The sequence below is a fragment of the Vidua macroura genome, chromosome Z (assembly GCF_024509145.1).
Source record: "Vidua macroura isolate BioBank_ID:100142 chromosome Z, ASM2450914v1, whole genome shotgun sequence".
Lineage (NCBI taxonomy): Eukaryota > Metazoa > Chordata > Aves > Passeriformes > Viduidae > Vidua > Vidua macroura.
The window spans coordinates 59,754,942-59,766,463 of NC_071611.1; positions in this window are offsets into that span (position 1 = coordinate 59,754,942).

The following is an 11,522-nucleotide window of genomic DNA, read 5'->3' on the forward strand; positions in this document are numbered from 1 at the left end:
GTTACATTTTCCTTTTCAGTAATATTTCCCACAGCTTCCATGATTTCTATTCTAGACCCCCTTCAGACTCTCATTTTGAGTCAGAAAAAGTAAAGATTAGAGAAGGGCATATATGTTGCTTAGCTTCATATTTTTTTCTGAGCTTCAGTTCGCAGTGGTAAATGGGAATATTTCACTTCCCTGAGAAGTTTAGTATTTACTAGAATAGCAATGCACAGCTACTTCAGAAAGTCATGAGAGCAAATTAAAGAGACATAGCAAGGCAATGCCTCAAATTACAGGTGCTTTGTCCTGAATCTGGGACAGATTCACCCTTCTCCCCTAAACAGTGCCACAGCTGCCCATTGTACCTCTGTTTCTTGCTTCAGGACATGCAGCCAAACTGAGGTCCACCTTTAGAGTGCACTGCTCACATGAATCTCAGTATATATTGCTAGTAATAAGTGCTGGATTAATGATTCAGATTTTGTATGGAGTTATCACTCGGCTACACGGGAGTAACTGACTCTGGAACCATGATTCCCTTGCCACAGAAAACCAAACAAGAAGTCATTAGTTCTTCATACTGAGGTGACACAGTAGCACAGTGAGTCTCTGGTCATCCCAGGAGCTGAAGTGACAGTCTATTATGATCAGGGAAAGGTGTGAGATGGTACAGAGGGGCTCAGCTACAGAGGCCTTTGGTGATCTGTCTAAGACAGAAGAGAGAATAGTTGAGCAGGATGGGTAAAATTTTGGGGTTGAGGGTGAGGCATGATGAAGGTTTTTGAGAGGAATTTGACCATCTCTTTCTGAAAAACACAATAAAAGCAAAAAGAGACAGGAAAGTAGTCTTACTTCCAAATTTCCTTGTGATTATTATGATACTAAGGAATAGTTCTATACGCCACAGCAACCTGACAGCTTTCTTCTGTTATATGTCCATGTGTTCAATATACTTTTTTTCCTGCCTCACATAAGAGCAGTCAATACAATCATTCCTAAGGATATTTTGCTACAGTTCAGCAGTGGAAATTTCTGTCTATCCATTTGTGATCCAGGCATCAGATGACAAAATGGACAGACAGTGTATGCTCTGTTTTACCATAAGCTCTCTTTACACCATGTGGAGATTTTCCCTTTTAAATGGCATGAGGTACTCCACATTTCTCTTTCAACATTTCACATTCAGTAATAATATTTATACAGGATTTTACAAGATAGAAAGCAAAGATAAATGCTTGAGAGCTTTGTCAGCTGACTGTGAAACAGACTTCCCTTCCCCCTCTTCGGCTGATATACAGCATCCCAAGTGGTGGTCTGGCAGCATAAACAGGGACAGAAATTTCTCATTCACTGTCTCAGAGAGTAATTTCTCCTCTTCCTGCACTGCAGTGTGCTATGGAAATGCAGAGCTGCTACAAGGGATGATGGACAGTCCTGCTGTGCGTAACTAACAGGTGCCACAAAGATAGATTTCACTGGCCAAGCTGGATGCATCTCTGCAGAGGGTCTCTCCTCACAAGCTGTCAGGCAGTTTCTGCTCCTCCCATCAGGGCTTTATAAAACCACAGGTACACATGTAAGTTGCAGGAGGAAAGGAAAGGTGATAGCAAAAGCTCTTCTATATAAATCACCTTTCTCAAGTAGGTTTACACAACACAATTTCTGGTGTGTTCCACTATTGATCTCTCCAAAATTATAACTAGATTTATACAGGTGTGGCCAAAAGTCATGTTTGCTTTCTACAGAAATCTATGCTAGAAATCTAGCATATTTATCCTTCTTGATAAAGTGCTAAAAACCATGGCCACAAACTGGCAGTGTACCTTAGTTGCAAACAAAAAAGAAAGACAGGGAACAATGATGACAAGTTTAGAAATTATTTTTTCCCCCATAGTTGAGAGTCAAATGGGTTCTTACATTTTGAACTGTCGAGCCATAAAAAAAAAAAAAAAAAAAAAAAAAAAAAAAAAAAAAAAAAAAAAACCACAAAACCATCATATGATTTTCTTAGGTTTATAGCACACAGAGATGAGGTAGGGAAAAAGGGAACTGTTTTATTTCTTTTCTGAATCCTCTCTGTGTAAAATGCTAAACTTTTTTTGACCTTTCCCACCATGAATTCAAAAAATGTCTCCTCTCTTCTCAGTCTCGGATTTATAGCAGAACTTCTAATGTCTGGTTTGTGCATACACAATTAAAAAAATAAGAATTGCTGTTAGTAATCCGTGTAATACCATGTGGGTGAATTTGGGTGAGCATGAAAGCTCCAGTGAACTGTTCACCTCCACAGTAAATGTAGCAAACAATTCCCTCTAAGTCCACAAACTGAATGCTGTTTTCCCATGAAGAAAAACTCTTTATCATTCAGCCTGAATGTGCCCATTAGGATGGCAAAGGAGTGTGGGTCTAAAAAAAAACTTTTTCTGGCATCTGTGGGAGAGGGATTCAGCAGTCGCATGGCAGCACAGGGTCCTCTCAGCCTCAGTCTCTGCATCCTCAGTGCTCCAAGGACTGTATCCTTTCAGCCAGAGTCAGGTCTCAGCTACCTCGCTCCAAAGCCAAATAATTCCGAATTTTAAAGCCCGATGAGTTGTTTCAATTTACATCAGTGAGCCTGAGATCTGAACCTCGTCCATTGTGGAGGATCTGTCTAAAAGACTCATTACTTTTCCCTCTAAGCTTCAAGGCAGCATCTGGGCTATTGATAGCAATTTTGGACCTAGAAGCTTGAAATGCATCATGAAAACCAAGCTGAGAGTGCCTTAGTGAAACAATCACTAAGGACTGTTTTTCAAACTAGGGACTCAAACATCCTACCTGTTTGCTTGCATAAACACATGCCATCAGATGGATCGAGGCTAGAAGACCTTGAAGCATGAAGAGTTATCCCTAATTACAGTCTTGACCTATCTAACGTAGCTGTGGATTGCCTAATTATCTACATAAATGTTTAATTACTTTCTGAATCCTATTAGGCCACTGGCCTCGGTGAGATTGGTGGCAATGATTCACAAAGGTTGCAACTTGCAACTAGATAGCAGTGGGGCACATTCCAGAGGAGAGGGACTGACAGCCAGCACCACAGAACTGTTAGCAAGCCAGCAGGGAATTTCAGTTTTTACTACCAGAGAGGATAAAGGTCTGGCTTCATAATCCTTCTGGGTATTTTAACCATAGATCCTTATTTAACACAATCTCTAAATATAGCAGTCACTGTCAAGTTGCTTTGTTTTTGAAAAGTCTGCCATTATCAGGGTTTCCCCATGGAGAAAAGACTGCTTTCTTGGTTTTCCCTTCTAAATGAGTAGGAGTAAAGGGCAGAAATGTCCCTGGATTCCTTGATCAGAGGCACCTTGACCACTTTCTGTTGGGAAAGGTGCAATGATAAAGCACAAAATGCAGAGATAAAGCACAGGTGACTGGATGTTTGTAAATTTAAAAAGAAACTTAACCTAAAGAACAAAGAATGGCTGCAATCTTTGTTTGACTGATGCCACATTGCACAGCTGTCGCTACTAAAAGAACATAGCGGCTACACTGATGACAACAGGATTCCTGCAGGGGCAGCACTGGGGAATTCACAGGCAGCTAAAACCTGGCATCACTGCCCTTAGCACAACCCTATTGCCAAATCCATTTGAGGTGGTTCAGGTTTGCCTGGAGCAGAAGGTGCAAAGCTGGCTCAGAGTGGTTTGTGTACCTGGACATGGTGGAGTGATGCACAGGAAGCTGCTACAACTGCTGTCCCTTTCACCAGCCCACCCAGCTCAGAGGGAGAGGGAATAAAGCAGGAGTGTTTTTAGAAAACCTGTCATCATCTGGTTGATGACTGTCCACTAAAGCCCAGATCCAAAGAATAATGAAACACACTCAGATCATCTGGGACTTGGGTTTGTCACAGCTGTCTGCCTTTTGGCTTGGAGATTCTGGAACTCACCAGGTGGATACAAGCTCACCAAGCAGGCAGCAACACAGCTTCCCTCCTTGGACCAATTCCTGTTACACTTCACTCTACCAGCAGCCTGATGATTGAAACCACGCGCACAGCATAGCAAGGTACATCACAGTTTCATATAGAAAGGAAGCAAATCATGCTTGAATGCCTGTATCTGAGCTACCTTGTATCTTCCTTGCTGTGCTGTCCCGTAAGCCAGAATGTTAAGAAACTGTTACATAAAATCGAGCAACAACTTTTCCCTCATTTTATGACCAAAACAATTAAAAATTACTATTTTTAAGCAAAAGCTTGTGAGAGATAAGCATCAGCAATTTGAACAGATATTTCTGTGAATAACTTTACCTTCTCCTAACTATTCTTTCTGAGCACTTGGACAGACATTGCTCTGAATGTTGTTGCAGAACAGCTTGGCTCTTGGAGCAACTTGGTTTAGCTGCTGCTTGCCATTGTCTCTAAGCCTCATGCTGTTTTTCTAAACCCCAGTGAAGGCCAACAGTGCAAATGTTTAGCTTCTAATTCTTGCACAACAAATATACAAAACAGAAATCCAGTCTTGTACTCAAGGGAATGAAGGGCTGGGTACAAAAGGTGTTACTCTGAGAGTATTTCTCTGTAGGTTAATGTTCAGGTGCAATTTGCATTTTTCCTGTACATTATTACTTCTGGGGCTTGCTGCTTGAACCACTGCAAAGTTCTCTCTGCAAAGTCGAGGGCTGCACTCCCCAGGCCTGCTTGGCCATGCTGTGTGCAGGTTGCAGTGAGTTGCAGCACACACAACACTGCAGGAGAGAGGCTGGCACTGCACTTAGCCATCCTCCCTAATCAGGAGTAATCAGGCAGGAGGTCCTGTAATTCCGCAAGGACTGTAGGAGTAGAACAGGGAGTAAATAGGTACTTTATATGTGCTGAGGACCCCTGCAGGAACTGGGAACAGGAGAGCAAGCTGTTACTCTTTGTTCACTGGCTGCTGAAGGCTTGCCACTGGACTTTCAGCTTTCAGCTCTCTCCTGGCCTATAGTGAGGACACTGGCCTGCAGCTCTGGGACATATGCAGAGTCTGACTGCAGGGTAGGAATCTCCCTTCTCCTCTTTCCACCTTGACACATGACAGTTGTATTTGCTCTCATTTCATCCAGGCCTTCCAAATGTGTAAAACAGAGATGTGGAGAGGATGAACAGTTTCTTAAGTAGAGGGGAACACTGAAGGTGAAGACAGAAGCAGCAGGAGACCACAGTCTCCAGAATACCTCAAGAATACACCTTTCATTGTTTCAGCTTAAATACTGGCACAGTAGGCACCATTACTTTTTTCCCATGACATTTCATCATTAGAATAAGTGCAGCTTTGGACAAGATGAGTGGAAAATTACTTAAAGAGTCAGTGATGAACTAACATATTCAAAATCTTCTCTTGTTCAAGGCTCAGAAACATTCTCCCTGCAAATCTCTTTGAAGATCTAGCTCAAGAGCAAAGACTCTGATGATAATGAGACAGCTGACTCTTGTGGTGGGTCAAAGAACAGACCTGTTGAATCAAACTTGAATGCAGTTTGACTAGCCCATTATTTTGCTCTGGTATTTTATCATTTTGCCTGAAGGTTTGTGTCAGTTCTACCTTGTCACTTATCTTTCTGTTTCTTGACCCACTAAAATGAAATGCAGAACACATGTAAAAAAATTTAACAAATGTAAAAAATGAAACTGTGAATCATTAGGCATTGCTGGAAATTTAACAGGGAAAACTTTTATAAAATGTCACTCAACACATTCAAAAGTATATCTAACACTTTCTGTACTAGAGAGTCAGTGTTCCTCATGAAAAATCAGCCTCTTCTTCCTTCTTCCAAAATTGACAGAACACTATAGATTATAGTTGAGAAACATTTTAGAGACTTGTGTTTTTTTCCAACTGGAAAAATGAAAAGTTTATTCATGTATAACAAGGAAATAGGAACCACGAAGACTGTTTTACATGAAGGTTATTTTAAGTTCACGTTTGTGCTTCTTCTAACTTAGTTAATTTTTAGAACTCCAAAGATTTCAAACAATGTTTATCCTCTGGGCACCTGGGTGTCTCATGACTGATAGTCTGGTGCTTACAAACTTAGAGATGAGATTTTCAAAGTAGCAGGAAGGATTTGAATGCCTAGTTTGGTTACTTCAAGACCTACTGGTATTAAAAGACTTATCCTAAGTGTTTAAAGCCAGATACTCATACTACGTTAAATTCCATTATAATGGTAACAGCAGCGCTAAGCTTATTGATTTGTATTTTTCTTTTCATAATCCAGATGTTTGTTTAGAAGGTTAATGATGGATTTGTAACTGAGATTCTCAACATGAGTGCTTTGCCTTTATAGCCAGTACATCATACTTATACCCACCCACACACCCACACACATGCAAACACACACACACACACATACACACAAACACACACACACACACACACACACACACACACACGTGCTCTTTGGTGTCATGGCAGCTGCTACATAAAAGGCAGGTCACACAGGTAGCTCTCACTCATCCACATGCCAAATGTAGGAGCTGCAAACGTCCCAGGGAGGATCTTGCTAGCTTACTGGCAGCGCTCAACAAAATGACACCATTATGAGAACAGTAAAAAGACACATGTATTACAGATCTTTTGGACTTCATAGATTTAATGGCTTTGGTAGTAAATACTGCACAGGATATAAGTGCTGGATTGCTGCAAAGTTGATAACTTGAAGCTTCCATTTACTTCTTAAATGCAATTCTAATTGAAGTGCTTACTTATACTCTATCTCTGATAAATAAGGGTTAAAAATTAAGTAAGCCTTGGTTAACTGAGAAACAGCTTCTGGACAAAGTATAGATACAGAACAAATGATATGTTTATGTCTGTGATATCTATCAATGAGCAAATTGCAATTTACTAGTTAGAGATGATCTTTTACAAAACTTAAGCCTAAACCTAGTTTCTCAGCTTTGCTTCTTTATCATCTGGAATTAGATTCCTCTTATTCCTTTTATCTACACTCCAGCCTTCTTTTTGTATCTAGGAAATCAAAATCACCGTATCACTTAAACATCTGGGAGATCATATCATCCAAGCTCAAAGAAATGTATTATGAATTGCATTGTCTGCTTGGTGTCTTCAATCATGTGTAAGGTTTCGTACAAGTTGTTATGTAAGTATGTAATGTCTGTGTTCTCTGACTTTAAGAAATTGGAAGGACAAATCATTTAACCAGCATGCTCAGTTTTCTTCAGGGAAACCCTTAAGGAATGGAGATGGTAAATTTGTCTTAGTCTGACATTATCATTCCATATGCCTCAACCAGCAAGAAGTATTACAAGTTCCTTTAATTCTGACACTGGTATTATCTTTTAAGAAGAACATCCAGTGGTGAAGTGTTGCATTTCATTCTGCCTGATATAAATAACTATATTAGGTTAATATGATTAAGGCTAATGAGACTCTGAACCTCATCCAAAAATTCTGTCATTAAATCACATTTACTGCTGATGAATTAATTACTGAAATACAAATCACCTTTTAAGGAGGATGCCTGCCAGGGTTGTTCCAAAAATTCCAACATCCAAGCATTTTCTCTGTGGTTGCTCCAGCTTATGTATCCAAGAAGGAACAAATATGCTGCTGATGTATGCTCTGGCACTGAACCTCAGAACTCAGAGAGCATAATTTAACACAGGGAAGAAAAAGGGTGGGGTGGGTATCTATCAGAACCTTTAGCTCAAGGGACTGCTGCTTGCCATTCTTCCTGCCTGTTTATATCCTCTTTTTGGTTATATTTAGGAGCAAAAAAGAGAGGAATATTTGGCACAATTTTGTGAATAGCAGAATATAGTTTTGGAAGTATTCAGGGAACTATAGATCCTGATGGATTTTCTCATGCGACATTTGTGGAGAGTTCTCAAAAAAATTAGAAGAAAACCATAAGAATCACAACTGGAGCCCTGGAAACAGGGTTAGCCTCACATCTCTGATATTTAAAAAGGTTCCAATTTCTTTCTAATTTACTTAACTTCAATTGAAATTGAGAGACTAATCAAATTCAATCTGATGTGAACCAAAATTATTACCTAGTCAGGCTTCTCCTGACATCACTGTGTCCATGCATAAACTGTCCAATCATGTTTCAACAAGCCTGTAGCTCCTTTTTCAGCTGAGGCATCCAGTCTTGACTCCACTACACTCCAGTCAAATTGTTCTCAAAAGTGATAATGCTATTTTATTGTTATTTTTATTGTTATTTCTAATAACCCTGAGATTTTCTCAGTGGGTCAGAGGACAGAACTAATAGCAACCAGGTTATGAGTTTGATCCCTGTATGGGCCAGTCACCTAAGAGCTGTACTCTTGTAATCACTCTTGTAATCATAAGTTGTCATGATTCTTGTGGGTCCCTTCCAACTCAGAATATTCTGTGATCCATGATCCCAATTATTTGTTTTCTGTTGATTCAGCCCAAACCTTTGAGTTTGAGCACAATTCGTGTCTCTGCAAGGATACTGAGTTCAATTCAGCCAGGAGAAAGACTAAGCCTGATCTGTACAAGCTCCCATATGGGTTGCAAAAACTTGAGTCATTAATCTACAACTATTTTCATAATACAGTTTTATGATGACCACTCTTAATTATTTTGTGGCCTCTTTAAAAATTCTCCTCTACGTGGCTGGCCTGAGAAGCAAGTTTATAATGAGATGTGCATTCACTAAGGATTGCTATCCTGATTTTGTGTAGGCATCATGAGAAGCTATATGGAGTTTGCTCAGAGACTAGCTTGATAATCTTTTTGTGCTCCCCAGGAGAATCTAGTTTCTTAAGACAAATGGGAAGTGGACAAGTTTCAGCCTTATCAGGATGTTCACATTCCCATAAAATATTGTTGAGCTGACTATGGACTAGATTGAGAAAACCTTCACAAGCCAACATTAAAGGTTTCCTGGTAAATATATATCAGTTTCTGTTTAATTATTTAGTCAGGCTATTATATGGATATGTAAAACCTTTAATCCATTAGTATCAACAAAGTGCCATCTGCATTTTTTTGTCTGCTAAGTGTTTGCTTTTGTTTAAGCTATCAAATACATTTAGTGGTATGGTAGAAGGGCTAAAAGAGCTACAAGAAGCTTGATATTACATGCTGCAATTCTTTTCACATCATTGCATTATGCAACAGAGACCTGGGTCTGTTGTTGCTTTGTTTGGCATAAAAGAGCAGACAAATGACCCAGACACACCTCCAGCACACATTGTGTGGGTGTGTGGCATGGACAGTAGGCTGGGCCTGGGTGTGCAAATGCCACGTGCCGTGCACGTGCCATGCAGCAGTGCCAGGGAATTGTGTGCTCACTGTGCACAGTGTCATTGCATCTCCACCACACGCCAGCTGCAAAAACTGCCTTTATTGAGAAAACGGGCGCTGGCCAACATTTTAAAGCTGTCACCAGTCCATTTAGAAAGAGTGATATGTTTGTTCATCAGTACCTGAGCAGATGTAACAGCGAAACAGACAGGATCATAGAGTATGCACCCAATTTACTGTCTAGCTGATCCACAGGGATGCGAAGGTACATCATCATCAGTCAGAAAGCACTTATGGGGACAGTATGTCTTTGCAATGCCATGTATGTAATTAATTTACACTGTAGGGCAGAGTGTGGACCAGTTACTGTAACTGGATGAATGCAGCTCCTAAAATGAACCCTCTGGTTCAGTGCAGACTTTGGTCAGGGATTCACAATCTCCTTCAAGTCATGTCTCCTTCAAGACAATGTCTTTATCTTTTTTTTTTGTTGTTACCTTATGGACTGCAAAGGCCAAAACTGTCTGAATATATGAAATCCAGCATTATATTTCCATCCTAAGAGTAACACAATCAAGAGCCACTTTAAAATGCACATTCAAGTGCAAAACATCATTTTGCATATAATTACATATGTAGTTAGTAATATATAAATGTAAATTCAGTAGTTGCATATGCAAATACACAAAGCTGTGTTCAGCACTGAGAGACGTCTGGAATGTGTCTGACACTAAATTGCTGGGCCAGGGAATTTTGAATTGGACTGATGTTAATATTCTTCCAATTATGTGTATAATCATTACCTGACGAATCTCATGTACAGGGTATGTTTAATTGTGATCTCTAGCTCCTATTCACTTCCTGCTGCAGGATTATAGCTCTCTGAAGCATTAGAAATGCATTTCTTTCTAATTCAACAATCTTTCTTATCCTTTTTTCTTTATTTCTATTAGATTTTTTGTGTAGCTTTTTTTTGTTGTTGTTTTTTTTTCTGTTTTACTTTTATAAAGCAATTCTTTAAAAGAAAACAAAGTCCAGAGTTTCTGGACCTGAAGACCTATATTTAGACTTCTGTAATCAGATTTATGGTACCTAAACAAATACCTCATCATCAAAATTGTTGAGAACCCATAATTATCATCAACTTCGCCGTGTATCTTGTTTCCACAAATCAAGACCTACACAGGCTGGTTTTGAAAATATGCAAACTAGTGATGGTTTGTGTTTAAAAATACACTCTTTTGTGGCTTGTCTGTGAAACTGGGGGCATGTTTAGAATAGAGGAATTCCTATGTTCCAGGCCTATTGTTGATTCTTTCACTCTTATAGATGGTTACAAAAGCACAGGTCATTCTTTCATTGAAATTCAGTCTTGTTTTAGCAGAAAATTCATTAGTCTTCTAGGGCTTAAGGTAGCTGTACAGCGAGCGCATGGACCAAACTTTTTTATAATAGCACAAGAATCTACAAACCCACAATCAGTCTGAGATTGATTCCTTGCTACATGACTCTGCAAATTCTTAAATATATAATTTATAATTACTGAATTATTCTAGCAATCCACACCTTTTTCTAGTTTTCAGGAAAGATTCTTTGTGTGTCAGTACTAAACAGAAGTGGAGAAAGAAAAATACTGATGAGGACTGTTAAAAAACAGCTACCTACTCTGTAAACCTGCAAGAAAATGCAACTGTTTTTTTAATATTTTCTCACTATTATTAAAATGGCTTTGACTGTAGAAAGAAATGCTGAATGGTCACAGTAGATCACACTAAAGGCATTATCTTCAGGTATGTATGCAGCTCATTATTGAGTTTTCCTTGTTCATTGTGCTAGCCTGTTCCACCACATCCTCTCTAGAGCCATCTGCATGCTGATGTTCATTAAAGATGTGGTCAATCAATTCTCTGTAAGAATAGGGTCCAAGATTTCTTTTATCCCAAGATTTGCAGAAGGAGGCATAGGAGCAGAGTCAGAAAAATTAAGACTTTCTAGCTTCCATAGCTGCTAGACATGGCAAGATGAAAGCCTGCAGAAAATACTGCCTGAGACAATTATGTGAAGCTTGAGAAAGAAAAAATATTAATTTGACACCAGGAAATGCTTTAAAAAGAGTATTTTCCTGATGGTGTAAATTGAGGGGATAGAATCCACTAATAGGTCTCTCGCTAATGAAAAATACTTTTTATCTAGATTCCAAGGTTTATTTTGTCACTGCTTTGACAGTCTGTGATGTCTATAAGTGCTTTTTTGATATTCTCA